Below are 20862 nucleotides of genomic sequence, written 5' to 3' on the forward strand. Positions count from 1 at the left end.
GGCAGCTCCGGGAGGAAGCGGCGGCACCGGGGCCGGGACACCGGCCAGGAACGCGGCGGCGGCGGCATCCGGGCTGCGGCGGCGGAGAGTCCGCCCTCGGCGGCGGGAGGGGCTGCGGGGACCGGGGGGGACCGGGGGGGACCGGGGGGACCGGGGGGACCGGAGTGCCCCGAGCCCCGCCGCCCCCCGAGGGCTCCCGGCATCACCTGGAGCCCCCTCGTCCGTGTGTTCCCTGCCCTGCTCCAAGCGAGCTGACAAAGTCACAGCCGCGGCTCCCCGCACCTGTTGCTGACCGGGGATGGATGAGGGACACGGGAATGGATTAACCGGGAGAGTATCCTCACATGAGTTGTTTAAAACCTAAAAGCTGTGGTTTCTCCTCGGGAAAACAGGAGCTGATAAAGGCAGGAAGGCGGCACGAGGAGAAGGATGCGAGTTTGGCTTTTTTCCGAGTGGTTCTCCTTGGAAGGGACATTAAAGCTCATTCCATTACTCTGCCATGGGCAGGGACACCTCCCACTGTCCTGGGTTGCTCCAAGCCCCATCCAGCCTGGCCTTGGACACTTCCAGGGATGGGGGATTCCAAGGTGTTCTGGCCATGCCCTCCACGTGGGCTCTTCTCTTCTAGCAGAGTCCAGCTTGTTTTACCCAGGTGTGTGATGGATGAACAAGGTGACCTTTAAAGGTCCCTTCCAACCCAAACCATTCCATGATTTTGTACCTCATGGGATAGATGAAGCTCCTGGAGCCTTGCCTGGGTTTTGAGCTCAGATCTATGCAAGACCCTCGGGTTTATAATGAAACTTCTCTGTGCCAACAGCCTGACTGTTAGGCTGGCTCATCCCTTATCTGAGCTCACACGGATATTTCTTCTGGAATTCTGCCAAGTTCCATCTTTCAGGCACCTGGGGAATAAACAACAATCACAACAGTTCTTCAGCAGCAATTCCCCTCTAAGAACCCTGCGTGGTGGTTTCAGAAATGTTCCTCAAATGAGCTTTACAGCACTGCTGGGAATTAGCTGAGTGGCACTTCTGTCACCCTCATCTGTCGATGGGAAAACTGAGGCACAGTGTTCCTGTAAGGTTAGGATTCATCCAAGGTAACTTTCTTTATGGCAGGATTTTTTTCCCCCAAGCATTTTAAGTGGATTTGGTGGATTTGCTCTGCCAGACCTTGGGTGAGACTCAGCCTGCTGGAAATGGGGTGATTTGGCTGACGGTCCTGGCTCTGGGTACAGCTTCCACTAAACATTACAGGCTTTCCTTAATGAATTAACTGATTATTCCAGCTCTTTCTGAAAACCAGAATAGCACTGATGGGATGTTTCATGCAGCCTTTGTCTGCCATGGATCATGTGCATGCAGGACCAGGGATAACCTCATTCCTGATTCCCAGATACTCAGTTCAAGACACTCCACCTACTCTGTACCAGACAGATTTTCTGTCCAACTGTGTCTTTACACAAATGCCCAGCCCTGGGGGTTGCTGAATGCTCCAGCATCTCTTCAGGCTGTTTGTCAGGAGCTGGAATGTCTTTTGTCTGCATCCTGAGGACTGAGCAGGCAGCCTGTGGGATGAGGGGTTTCAGTCCCAGTTTTGCCTCTGTTCAGCACATTCTTCTTTTTCTTTTTTCCCCCCTCCTGCACTCATTAATTACTTCCTCATGTGCTGGTCCCGGCCTGAGAAACACTGGGAGTTTTTGAGGTTTTTGACAGAAAGGAGTCTGGAAAAGGTTAAAATCTGGATTAGGGAATGTTTATCTGAGCAAGATTTGATTGATGGAATTTCTGTGAGCAAGCACTTTACTTTTGTAATAAAGACCTTTACTCCTGCAATAAACTCAGGTTTAGATTTAACCCCATATTTCTGCACCAGGCCTAGGGCCAAATGAACAGTACAGTCCCAGTGAGAGCCAAAGGCTTTGCCTCTTGCTCCTGCTTTACCAGTATTTATGTGATTCAGAGGATTCTTCCTGGTGCAAGTTCCCACAACATCCCACATCTCTGAAGCTCTGCAGCCACTGGGCACGAGAATTTTTAGGAATTTACAGAGGAGGAGAGACCCCAGTGCTAAACAAATTGTTCATAGGTGACAGCTCCCTTCAAACCCAACTCAAAATGCTTTGTGCCTCAGGGATTTTCTGATCATCTCCTTTTGCTCCCTCTAATCCAGTGGGTGATCACATCTGATGACAGCTTTAAAATAATAATCTGAACAAAACAAGCAATTCCCATGGGAAAGCTCGGGGTGTGTGTACTTGTAAGGAAAATGCCACTTTCTCCTCTGTAGAACAAGCCATGAGCATTAACCATCTGTGCAAGTAGTGCAGTCCTGGAAAGCTCCAGCCTTTTAATCAGAGCTTTGGGTTTCATAGCAGGCATTTAATCGGCTGTGGGAGTGTTTTCAGCCAGGTTATGTAAATGCTGTCAAGAAACCAAGTGTCTGAGAAAGATGGATGGAAGGAATGTGCTGGGAGGAGGCAGAGGGGAGGCTGGATTGTTTAGAGTTGCAGTTTTATAAACCTACAGATCAAATTGGCCACATCCACAACCCTTTGATGCTGGCCACTCACCCTACAGGCTTTATGGGGTTTGCATGTGCCTTCCAGGGAAACCCACTCTGGGAATCCAGGGCATAAATGTGGGAGGGAATAGGCCGAGCAGGGGAGGAGTTTGAGGCAGGAGCCCAGAGGATGAGAAATGACAGGCACAAATAAAGTGTTCTCAAGCAGGCATCTGGGTGTGCAGGGATTTAGAGCGTGAGAGGAACCTGCCAGCACTCCTGGAGGTGCCTGCCCTCCCCCACACAGAAATCCTCAATCAATTTCCTACGGGAGCGAAAATGCCCGAAATTTAACCATTCCTGGGGATAGCTCTCATCTCGGTGTCTCCAAGGTTAAGGGGTGGGAGAGCTGAAGCATTCCTGTCTTCCCATAACAAGAAGTGACAGCTTCTAATTAGAATTCATTAGAGGCTGCCCTGGGGAGTCGATGGGACCATTTTTCAGGATGTGTTGTTGGGATTATTTTTCATCTCACGATGACACGTTGGCTCAGTGCTCTGAGTTCTCTTCCCCAAGCCTACAGATGTCCTTCGAGTCATCTGTGATGTGCCTAAAACTGAGAGTATGAGATCCCAGAACCCTGAGCAAACTCTGGGCATACAAGAGAATACAAAAGAAGGGGAATGGGGGAGCAAAATGAGGCCTAAACATTGGGTTTATTTGAGTTGCAAGTTAAAATTCATCATCTAGAAGAGCATTCCATAGAAACTGGAGCACAAGGAGAGCCACAATTATTAGAAGGTGTCTGGATATTTTGGCAGTTACTTGGTACTTACATTAAAACATCATCTCCCAAAGTATTTTGAGAGAAACTCATAATTCTTTCAAAAAATCATCTTTACTCCAAGAATTTACAGTGCAAAATCTTCCACCATGTGAACTATGCCATCTTAGATCCTCTGGAAAAAAAACCCCACCTTTTAGTTCCACCTCATCTTTTACAGTTTGGACTGGGAATCTTCCTTGCTTTGAGTCCTGGACCAGTCTATGATTTGGGTAAATTTTTTATCAAAAGCAATAAAAATTGGTTTCAGAGGGATAAAACCAAAGAAGAAGGGGCAAAGAGCATATTGTGCACAGAAAACGCATCACAGCACACTCAGAGCCTGTGACTCCATTGCCTGTTTGCTTTTACTGCCTTTCCAAGGTTCAGACATTTTTATTAGAGCCAAGGAACATTCCAGCTTCCAAAGGTAATAAAAACTCAGCGTGCCAGAAAACAACAGCAAACAACAGCAAAGGGATTTTTGGTTTGTGAGTTGCTGCTAAATTTTCCTCTCTCAGGGTTCCAGCATCACCCCCCTTATGAGAGAGACAGCTTGTATTCCCAAATCCCTCCATGGCTTCATGCCTCTGGGGCCTTGAGGGGTTTAATTAATCTTTAATTAAGGATTATGAGCCTCTTCTCATGAACTGAAGGACCTGGGGACTCTGTGCTCTGCTCAGCCCTGAAGCATCAGGCAGCCAAATCCGTGGCGGTTGGAGCTCCTCTTCCTCCAGTGCATCCTTCAGTCTCGGTGTCAGGGTAAAAGCAGAGATGCCAGGAGGAGGCTTTGCACGTGGTTAAGGTGGATAAAGCCTCAGCTGCCCATTCCAGAGAAGCACAAGTGGAACAAGATGGTTGAACTCCCTGCCCAGCGTTTGAGAAAAGCTTGGCAGGACTGACCACAGCCTGGATATGAGCTGTCCTCACCTTGAGGGTGAAGGAATTGGTCGCTGGGATTTCAGTTTCCTCCTATTCCACACGGGCTCTGTTCTGGCTGGAGAGAAATTGTGCCACAGACAGAGAGAACACTGGCACCAGCACTAAAATTTTTCTTCCTACATGACCACTGAGCTTTATGAAAGTCCAATAACCCAGCAAGGCATATTCTACAGACCCCAGGACACTGCTCCCTGGATTTATCTTCAATAATGTATTTCAGGAAGGAAGCCTGCCTCAGCCCCACAGTGCTGGATCATCCAGGAGTTCCTCACACCGTCACGAGGCAGGATTCTGGAGGCACAGGCATTTTCCTTACTGTGGGCGAAGTGCCATTTGTCACTGTATTGTTGTGGGGGAAATTCTGGGGAAAACAGAGAGCTTTTTAATTGTTGTTAATCAGGCTGGAGCCTGAGCAGGCAGTGCAGGTGATGGTGGGAGGAGAAGGCAGCAGCAGCGTGGAGCTGACACAGAACACTCAGCAGCAGATCTGCATGTTCTGGTCCCTCCTCCAGGATGTTCTACTGCACCCTGTGGCACCTCAGGATGACAGAGAGATGAGAATTCCTCATGATCTCACTCCAGTGTTTTTCCAGGGGAAGCTTCATGCCTGCACAAGCATTCTGCTGGGATCAGCCAGCCTCATCAGTTGGACACAGGGCTGCTTTGTCTGACTTCATGCTATGCAGATATCCATGACACATCAAGCTGGAAAGATCATTTATGAGCAACTCAAGCTGGCATTTCTACACATGAGGTGTCAGCCAGGGAGATTTCAGTCTGGTTTTTAATACCCCCATAAGCCAAGAGCTTAAGTCATCTCTGCTTTGTCACTGTGTGTTAACTGTGGCCATGGACAGACTAAGGGTGAGATTTTAGACACTGCTTAATCACTGTTGATTTTAAATGGGACAGACTTCCCTGAACCATGCAGTTGGGTTCTGGAAATTCCATTCAGCATTTTTCCTGCACACAGATAATGGGTCTAAAGGGTTTTGCCAGAGGGATGTGGAGTCTGAGGTTCACATCTGTTTTCAGAAGTGAGGAGAGGATCTGAGGACTATCTGGGAATCCTCCTAGGGTGGATTCAGCAGCCTCCTTCCAGGGATCCATCTCCAAGCTGGCAGGAATGGATGTCTTTAGTAGCAAGACGTTGATAAGGAAAACAACACAAAGCCATAAAAATGGAGATCAGCTCTTGCTCTGTATTGACCTGTCAAAAATTCTCTCTGTGGCCAACAGCCAAGCTGACAATGAGCTAATTACAGAAAGACCTCTAATTAGAGAAGTATTAGATCGACTGAGAAGTTGTTACCTGCCTGTATTTTCCTGTCTGAGCAGCCCAGAAATCTTAAAGCACATTGTTGATTTGCCTCCCTGCACGCATCCCAGGGGCTGTGGGGGGAGATAAAATCTGCAGGAGTGCCTGTGACTCTCCCAGATCCCGTGGCTAGAGGCACAGCAGCCAATTTGGCTGCACAAAAACACTCCTTCCAGCCAGCACTTCCTGCAAAGTCAACCTCAAGGAGCTCCAGCTCTGTTTCTTACATAACACTCAGTGGAAAGTGACTCTCCCAGCTCTCCTATCATTCAGACAAGAAAAAAGCCCCTTTAGGGCAAAGTAATTCAAGCCCGTCTTCTGCAGATGATGCATTGGTGGGTAGTCCTCCAGTGCACTTAAACACCCTGAGGAGCACAGCACAGGACAATTATGCTGAAATTCCAGCTTTTTCTCTCTGAAACTTTGCCAGTTACTCCCCTCTTCCCCTGCTCCGTGTTTACTTGCCTTGTTTATCTGCCATTGGCACATCCTCCCTGCCTCCAGCTCGGCATGAAGGGTCACTGCAGTGTCTCACACTCCTCACTGCAGTTTGCTCCCACCAGATTCCCTCTTGGTGTGTGGACAGAAAAGAGGGATCCCTGTCTGGGAACGGCAGCAAATCCCCTTCCCTGGGCACCTCAGGAGTGGGGAGTGGACTCTGGTGGGGAATAATCAGCCTTGCAGTGTCTCTTTCCTCAAAGATGGGATGTCCCTCCTGGTGACTCTCCTCTCCCGGGGCCTCCAACAGCACCAGGATTCCATGAATTGGGTTTTCAGCAGAAACCAGTGATTGTAAAAATCCCCAGACCTGGGCTTGCAAGAGGTTCATCAAGGACTCAAAGGGTGAGGCTGTTGTGTGCAGGTTCACTTTTAAAAATTAACTCTGATTTAAGGCAGGACATGATAAGAATTACAGCATGAACACTATTCATAAAATCCTTGGGTGTGCACCACAGCCAGGGAGGCACAAGGACCTAATTCCCCAGGACCAAAGCCAAACATCCATTTACAGCCCCACAGGCCTCGACTCAGATACATGAGTGAGTTGCTTAAATAACTGCAGCAGCAGGGAAAAAAAAAACCAGGATTGGTATCCTTGTGGATCCTGTGGCTGGGCCCAAGTTCAGCACTGGTGTAACCCCACTGATTTCACTGCACTCACACTCGGGATCACTTTGGGATTTTGAAGGTTCAATGCTGGTGTAACCCCACTGATTTCACTGCACTCACACTCGGGATCACTGTGGGATTTTGAAGGTTCAGTGCTGGTGTAACCCCACTGATTTCACTGCACTCACACTCGGGATCACTTTGGGATTTTGAAGGTTCAGTGCTGGTGTAACCCCACTGATTTCACTGCACTCACACTCGGGATCACTGTGGGATTTTGAAGGTTCAGTGCTGGTGTAACCCCACTGATTTCACTGCACTCACACTTGGGATCACTTTGGGATTACTTTGGGATTTTGAAGGCTCAGTGCTGGTGTAACCCCACTGATTTCACTGCACTCACACTCGGGATCACTGTGGGATTTTGAAGGTTCAGCGCTGGTGTAACCCCACTGATTTCACTGCACTCACACTCGGGATCACTTTGGGATTTTGAAGGCTCTGTTACTGCAGCAGGATGCTGCTCTGCTCCCAGGCTTTCCCACACATTAGCATTCTGGGGTGGTAGAAACTCATCCCATCACACAGTGCTGAGAATTTTAAAATAATAAAGAAGCCAAGATGCCTGCTGTCGCCACCAACAGCTAATTATAGCAGCATGGACAGGCTTCCCTCGCAGAATTCCATATGCTGTGTTCCTCCAGCACAACAAATAAACCAGATTAGAGAGGGGAGGCTGCGAAGACATTTCTGATTTTGAAATGAAATAATTTAATGGAAACTTGCTTTTTTTTTTTTTTTTTTTATATGTGCTTCTGGGAAAGTGGGCAGAGTGCAGGGGCAAAACTTGATATTTAGCAATTTATTAAGAGTTTCTCCATTAGACTCCTCCACACAACCCTGGGCTTTAGGCACAACCATCCCAGAATTCAGCCACTTTTCCACCTGGCACTGCTGGGACACTCAGCAAAGGCCAGAAGACTGATCCAGTTTTCCTAATGTGATGCTGAGCATTGGAGGCACCCTGCCTTAGATATTGTCTGGAGCAGCCACAGAAGGAAGAGGGGACTCCAAATACCCCTCAAAGAGCAGAACTGCTGGCACGGGTGATTATCCCACACAGGGTCTGTCACCTGCCTGGTACTGCTACCCTTAATTATTCTTTTTGCCACATTTTCCAGTTGTTTTCCAGTGCTAAAAATTGCTGTGAGGGAATAAAGAGGAATCCCCCTTGGGCTTGGATTCTATTAAGCCGTGGTTTCATTTGCTTCAGAGGAGAGAGACCTAAATGTGGAACTGAATTTCCTCAAAGTTAATTCCCAAAGCTGGGCACTGGAGGGATGTAGGTCACTTTGCTTTGTTCTGAGGCTGAGCTGAGCTATAAATACCACTGATTTTTCTCTGAAAAGTGGGAGAACACACATCCTTGCTGCTTTATCCAGGTCACTGCCTCCGAAGGCAGTGCCACAAGGTAACATCAGTGGCTCCTGCTGCCACTTCCAGGCTCTGCTTTCAAGGAGAGAATCCTATAAAACCAATTTTTTCCTGTATTAAGAATGCAAAACAGCACTGCAGGACGTGAACTCTGGGGAATTATTTTTCTCTACAGGTCCTGAAAACACATTTTGGGCAATGTTCTCCCCTCAATCACCAATATATTTTTATCCCATGAACTGTTCACCTTCACTGTTCACCTCGATCCCTTCATCACAAAGGGATCAAGTGGCCCAAGTTTTCCATCTGCTGTGTCTGGAAAGTGCAAAATATCAAGGAGATTTCCTTTGGGGAAAAAAGGCAGGTTCCCAGGGATAAATCCACATAGCCTGGCTGACCCTGGAGCGGCTCCCATGACCGACAGAAGGTGCTGAAGAAATGAATATTTCTGTGGAACAGCGGCATCCAGTGGGCAAAGAACGATTCCTGGGAATATCCTTGGAAAACCGGGACAGGGCCACGGAAAAGCAGAGGTTTCTCCCCCATATTCAGTGCTGTGCAACTCCAGCCCGTTGCAGGAAACATTGCAAAGCCCAAGTTAATTTTTTAAATTTATTTTTTAAATTTTAATTTTATTTTTTAAAAGAGATTAGCTTGAATTGTAATTATTTTCTATTTTAAAATATTTAATTTTTAGTTTTTATTTCTTAAAGAGTGATTAGCTTGAATTAAATTTTTTTTAAAATTTAAAATATTTCATTTTAATTTTTATTTTTTAAAGAGAAATTAGCTCGGAAAAAAAACCCCCCAACCTGACATAACTCAGAGCCTGGATGTGCAAGCTCCTGTTTACAACAAGCACTGGCAAAAGTAAGGCCTAAATTATCTTGGTCTTTATTGAGTGAGCCCAAAACCAGCTACTCCATGAATGGATCTTGTAGAACAATTGGTGTTGGTTGCATTAATCTGTCCCTAATTTATCTTTATGTTTATATTAATGTAAATATTATATTAATATTAATAATAATAATAATAAATTGATTTATAGAATTATAAACCTGCCTGGCAAAAAGCAGGCTGAGGGAGGGAACACCAGAGCATGTTCAGACTCACTGACCACATCCCCAAATATTTCCCAGCACTCACTTTTCACCTTCTGACATCAAATGCAGTTGTGTCAGGACCAGGACAGATCAATTCACTCATGTCATACTCACATTTCCCCAGTTTGTGTGTTTAGCTGGCCTGGCCAACATCACTTTCACGCAACACAGAGGACAAGGGACACCGAGTCCTCCTGTTTGGCTTCATCAGGATTGTTTTTGGACAGGTCCTTTGTACCCTGTAGCCATAAAACTTAGGGTAACAGCTGCTGTGCCGTGACACTGTCTCAGAAATTTGCTCTCTTCAGTCTCCACAAACCCCAGGCAATGCTGCTGCCTGATGTCCTTCTTCCCTCTCTTTGAGTTGCAGGACTCTGGTGGTGCTCCTGGCGGGCTGGGGTGGCACAAGGGATGTTTTTTGTGACCTTGCTGCTATGTTCCTGCTGTGAGTGCAGGGTGGTAATGCTGGCAAGGTCTTACCTCACTTAACCAGAGAGTTTCCAAGGTGTCTCTGAGCTCAGTAGGGGCGAAGTCAGCAGAGTGTGTGTGTCCTACACCTGACAGGAGAGATCCACATGAACACTGGCATCAGTATCATCATCAGAGACATGATACAAACTCCTAAATTGCCTCTGATAGTAATTATGAAAGTAGTAGTCTTGTGCTTTACGGTTCAAGGCCAGGCTGGATGGAGCAACCTGGCCTGGTGGAAGGTGTCCCTGTCCACAGCAGGGCTTGGAGCTGGGTGATCTTTGATCTTTAAGGTCCACTCCAACCCACTCCATGATTCAGGCGTTCAGATTCATGTCCGGTGGCACTTCAGCCACCCATGATCTCATTCCAGGCACAAGGCTGGGGTACGCAGTGGGAGGAGGATTTCAAAGCCCTCCTGGCCACCTGCTGAACAAAGACACGAATCCCCCTTCACAGAATCATAGAACAGTTTGGGTTGGAAGGGGACCTTGCAGACGATCTCGCTCCACCCCTTGCCGTGGACAGGGACACCTTCCACCACCCCAGCTTGCTCCAAGCCCTGGCACTGAACACTTCCAGGGATGGGCGATCTACACCTTCCCTGAGCGACCTGTCCCAGCGCCTCACCCCCTTCACAGCGCAGAACTTCCCCCCAATATCCAATCTAAACCCACTCTTTTAACATTTGATCCCGCTAAACCAAGGACTTGTTGCACTGAGTTATCCCAAAAACCCCCCACACCCAACCATTTAACCACGAGCATCCCTCCCCATCGCCTCCCGCGGGCCGCACCGCCGCTCTGCCCGGCCAAACGGGACACGCTGCCGAACCTTTCCCCTCAGCCCCGAGCCGGGGCGGGTCGGCGGCTCCCCGTGGGCTCCCCGCGGGCTCCCGGGAGTTGTAGTCGGAGCGCCCGGAGCGGAACTACGGCTCCCGGCTGCCCGCGGGAGCGCAGGCGGGGCGGCCCCGGGGCCGAGCTGCGGCTGCGGCAGCGGCACCGCGGGGACGCGGCGGCCGCGGGGACGCGGCCCGGCTGCAGGGGCACGGCCCGGCTCTGGGGCGGGGGGGTTTGGGACAGCCACACCGGGGAGTAGCGGGATAAGGGCGGATCCCAGCCCCGGCTCCCACACGAGCTCCTCACCCGCCTTCTCCGCCCGCCCGGGCGCGGCTGTGGGGATGGAGGAGGGACGTCGGCGAGCGCAGCGCTGGGATTGTGACTCTGGGGATCCTCGGCTCTGCCTTCTCGCTGAGGTACGTGCCGGGATTTTCCCAGTTTTTCCTCTCTGGATGGGGCAGCTGGAAGCGGCCGGGGTGGTTCCGGCCCCTTTGGCCGGGGTGGTTCTGACTCCTTCAGCCGGGGTGGTTCTGATCCCTTCAGCCGGGGTGGTTCTGACCCCTTCAGCCGGGGTGGTTCTGATCCCTTCAGCCGGGGTGGTTCTGATCCCTTCAGCCGGGGTGGTTCTGACTCCTTCAGCCCGGCTGGTTCTGACTCCTTCAGCCGGGGTGGTTCTGACCCCTTCAGCCAGGGTGGTTCTGATCCCTTTAGCCGGGATTGAGGCCGCGCCCGCTCCCTGCTGCTGCTGCTCCCGCTCCATTCGTATTTTCCTGGTTGCTCTGGAGGGTGGGAACACCCGTCCTGTTCCCCAACAGGTACTGCAGGTAAGGCCTGGCTGGCTGAGGTGAGGGCGGTGATTCCTGCCGGGAGTTTCGTGTCCCTGGAGCGTGTGGGGAAGGCAGCTCGGAGCTCAGGCACATGTGGCTTTTTCTCTGCTGTGTTTCTGTGTTTGCAGTCTGCCTGAATGGAGGCAGAAAGGGCCAGACTAAACCCAGAATAAACCCAGAGAAGTTGGTGCAGCTGCGCTGGAGGTGTTTGCTCTCATTTCACCGCCCGTGCTCAGCTGCAGAATTACTTTCTGAATGTCACAAATTCTGATTTCTACCTCACTGAGAAGCAAGTGAGCCCTGGCTCACCTTCATGGAGGTCACTTGAGCTTGGCTTTACTGCTCAACCTTCTCTCTTTTTGGCTAGGAGCCTCATGACATCCTCTGCACTTCTCTGTTGCCATAGGGGGAGTGTATTTGGCTCAAATGAGATAGCATTTTTATTTCTCCTCTGTTTAGCAAGTCCACAGTTTCCTGAAACTGCTTGCTACAAAGAATGAGGCAGTTCATCCTTCTAGGACCTTCCTCCGTGCTTGATTACCTGTTGAATTTTTCATTCATGGTTTCAGGATCTGGAGGAGTGAATTGTCAAGGGATGCAGCTCCTGTAAATAACCCACATCCCCCATTTTTATGATGGGAGTGATACTGTGTGATAAGCAGATAATGGAGATGAGGAAGGGGAAGCTTCCACAGCCTTGGCAGAGTTGGAGAAGTTCTTGCTCTGTTTTGAGCTTTGCTTCCTGCTCAGAGCTGTAGGTGTCTAGGTTTGTGTCTGGAGCAGCTGACATCTTTTGGGCACGTGATGGTTCCTTTAAAAAGTTCTTTTTTAACTTACAGGGCAGTAGGTTGGGTATCAGGTATCACTGTAGTCTCAGCTCTAGCACTGATGTATCTTCAGTACCGTATGCCTGTTTTCAGACTGATTTAATTCTGTGCTGGAAGGACAGGAGCTCCTTTAGGATGCCTGCAGCATTATTAACAAATAGCTTCCCCGCTGTCATTTAACAGCATCACCACTGGCCCTGTTTTATTGAAGAGTTAATTCCCTTTTTAGGCTTCTGAAAGGTAAATGTGTTTCCCATCCCTTCCTCTTTGCACAGCACAGCTCTGTGAGTCACTGCCATGAGAAGGAGCTTCATATTTGTGTGATATTTGGCTCGGCTCAATTCTCTGCTTCTTCTGATATTGCTGTATAGCATTGTATGTTTTGACATTTATTTTGAGTGCATGTTTGGAACTCTGTGGCTGCGAAAATCCTGTGCCAAATTCGTGTATGAGGAATCTGTTACTCTCCTGCTTTGGTCTGCAATGGCCACTGCTGGGATTGTTTGGAAGAACTGGGATGCTGTGCACAACCCTTGTCCACTAAAACTTTGTCAAATGTCTGGAAAACTGCAAAAAACTGTGGAAGTACTCTGAGTGTGGTGGTTGCAGTTGTCTCCTTCCCTGTTTCTTGGGAAGGGGTATGTCCGTGGCTTTTTAAGCTGCCTTGATCAAGAATTGGGTGGCTCCAGGAGCACGGGATGCTCAGAGCTGTGGCTGCTGCCTCAGAAACAAGCTCCTCTCCTGCCTTGTGTTTGTGTATGTCTGATTCTGTTGCCCACAGAGGCTGGTCCTGGTGGTTTCTCTGGAGTTGAAGGCTTTCTCCAACCTAGTTCAGCTCTCTGAGGTCGTGTTGTCCCTGCCTGTTCCCATCAAATCTGTTTGCCTTGCTCATCATCTCTGCTACAGAAGTGCTCCTGGGCTCTGGCAGGATTCAGGGCTGTGCTGAATGTGACTGTGCCACTCACAGCAGCATTGATCCTGCCCTTCTCATTCCAGTTGCTGTTTTCCAGGGATAGAATGGAGAGTCCTGTTTGAGTTCTGGTTGTTTTTCGGGGATTCTAATTCATGGCTTATCAAGGGCATTTCTGGAGGGGCCAGAATTGTTATACAGTGTCCTCAGAAGGAGACCAACACACCTCTCCATCCACTCTCCCTGGAAGCTCTGATGGGAGAGAGATCATTGAATTCTCCTTAAACAAAGAGAAAGTGGGGTCTGTTGTTTCTTGGGAGACTTGCAGAATTTAAGTATTTCTTTTACCTCTGTACTAGTGTTTGAAATTTCCAAGAGTACAGAAGAAGTCTTCCAGCATTTAGACTGGAAAGTGTCATCAGCGAAGTTACGTGTGTGCTGGCAGGACATCAGTGGCTTGGCCTTAGACCTTGATCCACATGCCCTGATGGGACCCCAAGGAAATTAGGGGTGCATGCTGGATCAGGGGCTGAAACTTCCTTCTTTTCCTGTGACCAGGAAAACAGAACTTGGAGTTGGGATGTGTGAGCTTTGTTCCTGCCTCTGCCACCAATCCCACATGTACCTACGGCTCCATTTCCCGTCTGCAGAGTGCTGTTGGTGTTCTCCAGAGTACCCAGAGCACAAAGATAACATCAGGCCCTGCAAAATGCACAGACCTGGAGGTGAATGATGGATGTGCTGACCCTAAACCTTGGTTGAGTAAGGAAGGCAGCAGCTCCTCCTCACTTTGTTCTGCTCCCACACGCCTGCCTGGCCAAAGGCATGTCAGGAGAGATTAGACTTAAACCTTCTGATCTGCTTTCAGAGCTCAGAATGGGCAGGTTCCAGGCTGAAAGCAGGCAGGAGCACAGTGCTGACCGTTCTGGAAGCCTGAAGGGGAATCTCAAGTTGGTAGGATGAGCTATCAAGGCTCATCAGGGATCCAGCAGGTTTCATGCTCCAGCTCCCTCCGTGCCAGGCTGAAGGAGCTGCTTTTCATTTGGAAAAATTGGAGGAGGTTGTGTTTCTAACTCAAAGGATTTGTTAATCCCATTGTAGCACCTCTGCTGAGGGTCCCAGAATCTTAAATACCTGTGAGCAGCCCGATCCCAAAGTCACAGCTCTGTGTTTCCTCAGCCCCACTTTTCAGCCACCTCTCAGGACATCAGAGTTAATTCCTCTTGATTTTTTCACTCCTGCAGTAAACCAGGATTTTGATTTTGAATGACTTCTGGGGACACTTACTGCCTGTCTGGACAGGCAAGGCAGTCGTGTCATTAGATTGGAGGTTTATGAACTTTTAAGTGCTCCAACTCAGATTTTAATGGTAAATAGGAGTTGATAGCTGGTGTGAGAGAGATGCAGACCTGAGCTTTACCCGGGCTCCACACCATCAGCTCTGGGCCAGATGGTCTTGCCTCTGAGAAATATATTAGAGCAATGTCAAGGAAGAGCACAGTTGAAATCTGCTGCCAAGACAGATTTCTCACTGCTGGAATATGTTTCTGTCTGATCCTCTATTTCTAGATGATTGAAAATAGTTCTGGAAGGGATTTTGCTGAGGCCACCTAGTCCATCCTTTTCCACAAGGCATGATAAAGTACACTGAAACCCTTCCTGGTGGGTCTGTTAAGCTTTTTCTTTAAGCAGTGGAGATTTTCCAGCTGCCCTGGGTGGGTTTTATTTGACTTTATTAAACTTTTTTTTTTTAATATTGTGGCTTTTGTCACTGTTCTGGGCACAGAAACAAGGGATGCAGGTGGTTGATAATTGACCTCTTAAACTCAAGAGCCAGAAAAGTGATGGTGGTTCCTGGCAGGAGATGGAAGAGGAATCACTCAGTGGAATTGTATTGAGGTTTTGTTTGTTTTCCACAGGGATCTTCCATGGAGGGCATGGGAAAGTTAAAATATCATTTAAATGTTAAATTTCAAGTTAAAATACCATTCTCCCATTTTTTTCTATGCAAAGACCTTCATTCAAACTTAGCAAATAATTGCTTTTTTTCCTTAAACAACATTACCTAGTGGTTGCGTGTGTGGGCAGAGAGTATTTGTTTTTGCTGTAGAGCAATGTAAATTTAACTCTGAGATCTGCTATTGAGGAAAAAGTGGATTCTCATCAGCTACTGAGCTTTTTCAAGGCTCCAGGCTCAGATCTGCAAACTGTCGGCTCCAATTAAAGCAAATGGCTGGAGCTGTTTTTTCTCCCTCCTGGAAAGAACACAGTTCATCAAAAGCCAGAAGGAAATTTTATCGGGCTCATGAGCAATTATCTCATGGGATGTAATAAGAGAGATCCACGAGATGCCCAGTGTGAACTTTGACTTGTAATCACTTTTATTTCTCCACTGGGCAGGCAAGCGCTGATCTCAGCAATTTGAATCCTGAAGTTTTCCTGTGGAGTAGAAGCTGTTGGAGGGAACTTGTGCTTTTGTAGGGTTTGATTGATGTTGACGTAGAAATGTGAATTTTGAGCATCCCTGACCTGGCAAAAGATATTCCACCTTTCTGTGTGGGGTGGGTTAACCCTGGCAGGCAGCTCCCTTCTGCCACAGTGGGACAGGGAACAGGACTGGAAGGGTAAAATTAAGGAAGCAGGACTTCCTCAGCTGCAAGGATTGCTTGGGAAGGTAAAGAGACTCCAAACACTCCCCTTTCCTCTTTCTTGCCTCAGTTTTTATTGCTGAGCATGTCCCTGTGGTCACTCAGGGTCAGCTGCCCTGGCTGCTCCCTCCCAAATTCCTGTGCACCCTCAGCCTCAGTGGGAAAACCAGAATAGGCTTTGGTTGTTCTGCCCAGCTCAAACCCCCCTGTGTTGTCAGTGCTGCTTTGGTCAGAGATCCAAACCAGAGCACCAGACAAGCTGCAGTGAAGGAAATGAAGTCAATCCCAGCCAAACCCAGTACCCCGTGGAGTGCCACGGCTTCTGGTGGTGGCAGCCTGTGCCAGCTGTTTAGTTTTGGTTTATGGTGGTGTTTCCTGAAGGTGGTGTTTGCATTTCTGTGTTTTAAAGCAAATATTGACCATTGTGCAATCCAGTTCATTTCATGGTTTAGTCCTTCAGTTAGCACGGAGCTGATTCATGAAAAACACTGTGCTGTGTCTTTGCTCCTGGGTGATCACTGTCACTTTCTTTTTAATTAATTTTGTTACTCACTGCTGACAAAAAGCCCTTTTCAGTCCACGGATCTCAGTGACAAAGCCAGTTTGGATTTTGTGCAGATGAGTGTGATGTTTTTGGAGCAGGTTCAGTTTTCTGTGCCTGTTGTCATCACAGTGGGGTTGAAATTTGAGTTAAATTGAAGGTTCAAGGCCAACTCAGTTCAGTTTTTGTGTCCACTGCAGCTTTTGGGTCCTGCCATACTCACACATAATAAACCCAAAATTTAAGATCTGTAACTTCCCTCTAATTTCTTCCACTTTTAGGATTTATTCTAAGGTTGTTTGCCATTTTTTAGGAAACCAGAATGCTGGAATCAAGAGTTTGCACAAAACTACTGCTCCTGAATATGAATAAATTTGTCTAAAGGTGCCTCCTTTAGACCTGCATCCTTAAACAAGGTGAAGGAATAGGTGGAAAAGCAGAGTGAGAACCACTGAAACGTTGCTGAAAGGGAAAGGAACAACTCGGCGCCAGAACACAAGCGGCGTAAAATGGAATGTAAAATTCAGTTTGGGCAAAACAGATCAATGGGCTGGCATTTGTAAAGGCCAAAGTGTTGATTGCAGAGATAAAATGCTCGGTGGGGACTCTGAGCTTGGCTGGTTATTTTTAGCATTTCCTCCCTGTGTGTCAGGATGTGCCTGTGCCTGCTCCCGTACGGTGACGCTGAAACGACAAGATATTAATCCCTGAGCAAAGGCCTATTAATCACCTGCTTTATTCTGTTTATGTAATAAGGTTAAATATACTCTGGGAGCAGGTGAGGTTTGGGCCCTGGGAATGATTTCACCTCACCTTTTTTTTTTTTGATTGATTGATTTCGCCAGTGGCAGCTGCCCCATATCCGATTTTTTAATTTCAGCTCAGACTGATTTATCAGTAGAATGGGTTCCTTGATCTGCTGTTGGTATTTAAGCCACAAAAACAGCATCTGCTCCTCTCTCACTCCCTCCCCTGTGCCAGTGATGCCATTTTGCAAAATTTTAGACTAAACAAAATTCCTGACTGCACAAGGAGAAGGGAAGAAAAGTGTCACCGAGGCCTTGTGGCTTCTCAGGGGAAATATAATGGAATTCCAGACTGGTTTGGGTTGGAAAGGACAGTAAAGCCCATCCTATTCTACCCCCTACCATGGGCAGGGACACCTTCCACTATCCCAGGTTTCTCCAAGCCCCATCCAGCCTGGCCTTGGACACTTCCAGGGATGGGGCAGCCACAGCTTCTCTGCTGCAAGGCACTGTCCGTCTGGTGGTGGGATAAAAATATTAATTTCCTGTGTGTTCTACTGGTTTTCTGCTCTGTTTTCATCTAATAGTGACTATATTTGTGGGAATTTAAGGTTTTAGGCATGGATGCTAACCTTGGTAATAAACTTATCCCGCTGTTAAGCCTTGAGCAGAGGTATTTGATCCTAGTTATTAAAGAATATAAAAGTATTTATTTCTGTTTTGTAGGTAGGAAAACAGGTAGGGAACAACAGTTGGTGTAGGTGAGCTCTGGGCAGCTGCTGAGCTGTGAAAGCTGTGTCAGGAAAGGGGGAAAACCCTGCTGAGTCTTATTTCTGTAGGGAAATGCTCACAGGAGTAGTGGAGAAAGTAGTACTGCTAAAAACCAGCAGTTTTTAAGTCAATGTGAGCTGACTTAATTACACCAAAACTGTGTCCGTGTTGATATTCTTGGTGTGAGGATATGCAAAATTAAGTCCTGAAGCTTTGCAGTAGTGGAAGCTGATCAATTTACATTTTTAATGGCTTGATAAGACTTCATTTAATGGCACTGGAAGAGTCAAAGAGAACAGAAAGAGTAAGAAATGGGGAATTATTTTATTTTCAAAATGCTCTTTGGGGGTTTATCAATTGGGGAAGTGGGGAATTTTGGAGAAGTGTGTGATTTGCAGTTACCTGAGGAAGCATCCTCTGCATAGGCAAATCTCTTTTAAGTGGAATAATTCACCTCAAGAAGACAATCCAAACTGCAGGATATGTGTAAAGGGAAGAAAAAAAGCTGCTTTTTATTTCTTTTAAACACTTCCTCTGTTTACTATGCTGTTCAAATAATGTGATCACCAGGTTCCAGGCACTGATTTTGTCAACTGTTTACAGCACTGGGTTCTGTTTGCTGTGGGGCCAGACCAGCAGCAACCTTTGCCTCCCACGAGGTGGATGTTGGGGCTGTCACAGTTGAATATTGGCAGAAAGTTGTCACAATTATTGCAGCTAAAATGTTGTGGATTAAAAGCTGGAGTATTTTCCCTTTTTTCCAGTTAAGTTTTAGTGGGATTTCCTAAAGCTGGACTCACAGATTACAGCTAGGCTGCTCTTTCCTGTGTTACAGTAGGCAAGGTCGGAATGTTAGATCAGGATTCAGAAATCTGCTTTTCTTAGAATGGATTATTTGTTCATGGTTCCTTGAAATTCCCATGGGAAAGCGATGTTTTCTCTGTGAATCATTTCTGGCAGCTATACCTGTCCTTCCCTGGAATAATTATGGCCCAGGCAGCATCAAGGGAGGAGTATTTGCTTCAGTGAGTGAAACATTTCCACTTAGGAAGTCAATAATGCTGCTCTGGCAGGGCTCAGGCCACAAGAGCGCTTAATTAATCTCGTAAAGATTTTGAACAGCCCTTTCCCCCTGTTCTGCATCGCCCCTGCAGAGGAGATGGGAATGCAGGATGCACTTGGTGCGTTCTTGTGTGGAAAATGGAATATTCGCATTAGGAAGGCATCCTCAGATCAGCCAGCAAGGGACTGGTGGTGGTTTTTGCAGCCCTGACAGCTCCTTCAAAAGCATTCAGCATCACAAGTGTGCAGCTGAGCTCCAGCAGCATCCAAAATTTGTGGGAAGGTGCACAGGGAAGGTGTGGGTTTGCCTTTCTGGGACACAGGGTTGGCTCTGCTGTCGGGATTCTCTGTTGGGCACTTGCCAGGATGTGTCAGTGCCAGCCTGCTCTGCTCTTTTCAGGTAGGGAGGGATTATCCTCCTTTATACTGTAGGGATTTGCGTTTTATGGGTTTGTGGCACAGCCTGGAATGTTCTTTGATCGGTAATTGCTGGAGCTGGCATTGCCTTCCTTGGAATGCTGAGAGTTCTAAGCCTGTGATGGTTCATTCATTCCTGGGGAGAGGAAGAAGGCCCAGTGAAATGGCAGAAAACTCTGAAGGCTGGGGAGCAGCCCTCTATCCCCACCTAATACCCTGTGGAATTTGTTGCTTCCTTCCCTAAGCACGGGATTCCTTGGGATGAAACAGGAAGGGGTTGTGGTGGTTCTCTTTAAGGAAAAGCCCTGTAACAATAATTAAATTGTGCTTCTCTTGTACCTTTTGCGTTGTTGGATGTTCCCATTTGTTTTCTCTGCTTGACTGGTTCGTAGCAGCCTTTAAAAAAAAGCAGTTCTGCCTCTTAGTTGGAGCAATAAATAGTCCATTTTATTCATCTGTGATCTGGAGGAAGAGGGAAGATCTCACTAGGCTCTGCAGAGCTTTCTAAAAAGGATATTCTTTGATAATTCCTGCTCTCATAAAGACAGTAAACACTGGTGCACCTTCAACTCAGCAATGTTCCATCCACCCCCACAAAAACAAATGAAAGACTCGCCCAGGGCGACTTTTAGTGATGATTAGAAGCAAAGATGATGTGAAGTTCACAAGGACAGCTGGGTTTGATGCTGTTCTCGTGTGACAGGTGTTTGGATGTCACAGCCACGCGTGGCAGGGAGAGGCTGAAGCTGCAGAGATGCTAAAGCTGAGCAGGAATCAGGCTCATGCTGCATGCTGGAAATGTGATTTTGCATCAAACGACTCCTCCATGCATTCAAAAGAGGATGTTTGGCTGGAGGATGGGTTTATTTTTAGGGCTTGGTGGTTTCAGTTGCTTTTATTGGTAGGTGGGAGCGTTGACAACGTGTCCCAGGGTCCAGAGCTGCTCCTGCAGCTGGGGCTGAGCACATCCCCTCAGCTGGACCAGCTCCTCATCCTGGGCTGAGCTGGCCCTGTGTCGTGGCACTGGGGGAGCTTTGCTTGTAGCATCTGCTTTATTCATCCTTTGGCATCCTCTTGGGCCTTTTTTTTCAAGTTTTGAGGAAATCTGGGTGTTCTGGATAGCTCAGGAGGAAGAGGGAGACCCAGGGATGCCTGAGGATGCTACAGGAGATTTTTCCAGGCTCTGCATATTGGAAGCCACACTCCTCTGTCTTGTAGTGCTGGTAAAGAGAGAAAGAGAGATTTGAGAATCTGTTTAAGAATCTGTTTGATCTAATTCAGAATTGAGGATGTGCTGCATCTGTGTGGTGTTCACCTCATTTACCCATTGTCATGGCAACAGTTGGGAAGGCTGTCCCTGTCTCACTGATGCCAGCACTAAATCTGCTGGGTTTATTGCGGGCTGAGCAATAGCCCTTCCCTGTTCCTGCTGTAGCTCGTTGATACATAACAGGAAAAGGCTGAAATTATTGTGACGTTGGCCATGTTTTTGAAAAACTGCGGTTACTTGGGGGAAACGGACAAACGTTTCTTTCAAGTTTTAAAAGTTCCTGTATCCTCAAATCAAA

At 47.7% G+C, this 20862-nt stretch overlaps 1 protein-coding gene across 1 annotated transcript in view; it reads left to right on the top strand.

Annotated features, from left to right (window-relative positions):
- Positions 1 to 10682: 10682 nt before the first annotated feature.
- LOC309581114 (E3 ubiquitin-protein ligase MIB2-like) overlaps positions 10683 to 20862 on the top strand; it is a gene marked incomplete at its 3' end in the record, with an annotated part of 55058 nt that continues 44878 nt past the window's right edge. The window contains 1 exon segment of the mRNA XM_082295553.1: positions 10683 to 10961.

This window comes from Coloeus monedula (assembly GCF_965178545.1).
Source record: "Coloeus monedula genome assembly, chromosome: 22".
NCBI classification, from domain to species: domain Eukaryota; kingdom Metazoa; phylum Chordata; class Aves; order Passeriformes; family Corvidae; genus Coloeus; species Coloeus monedula.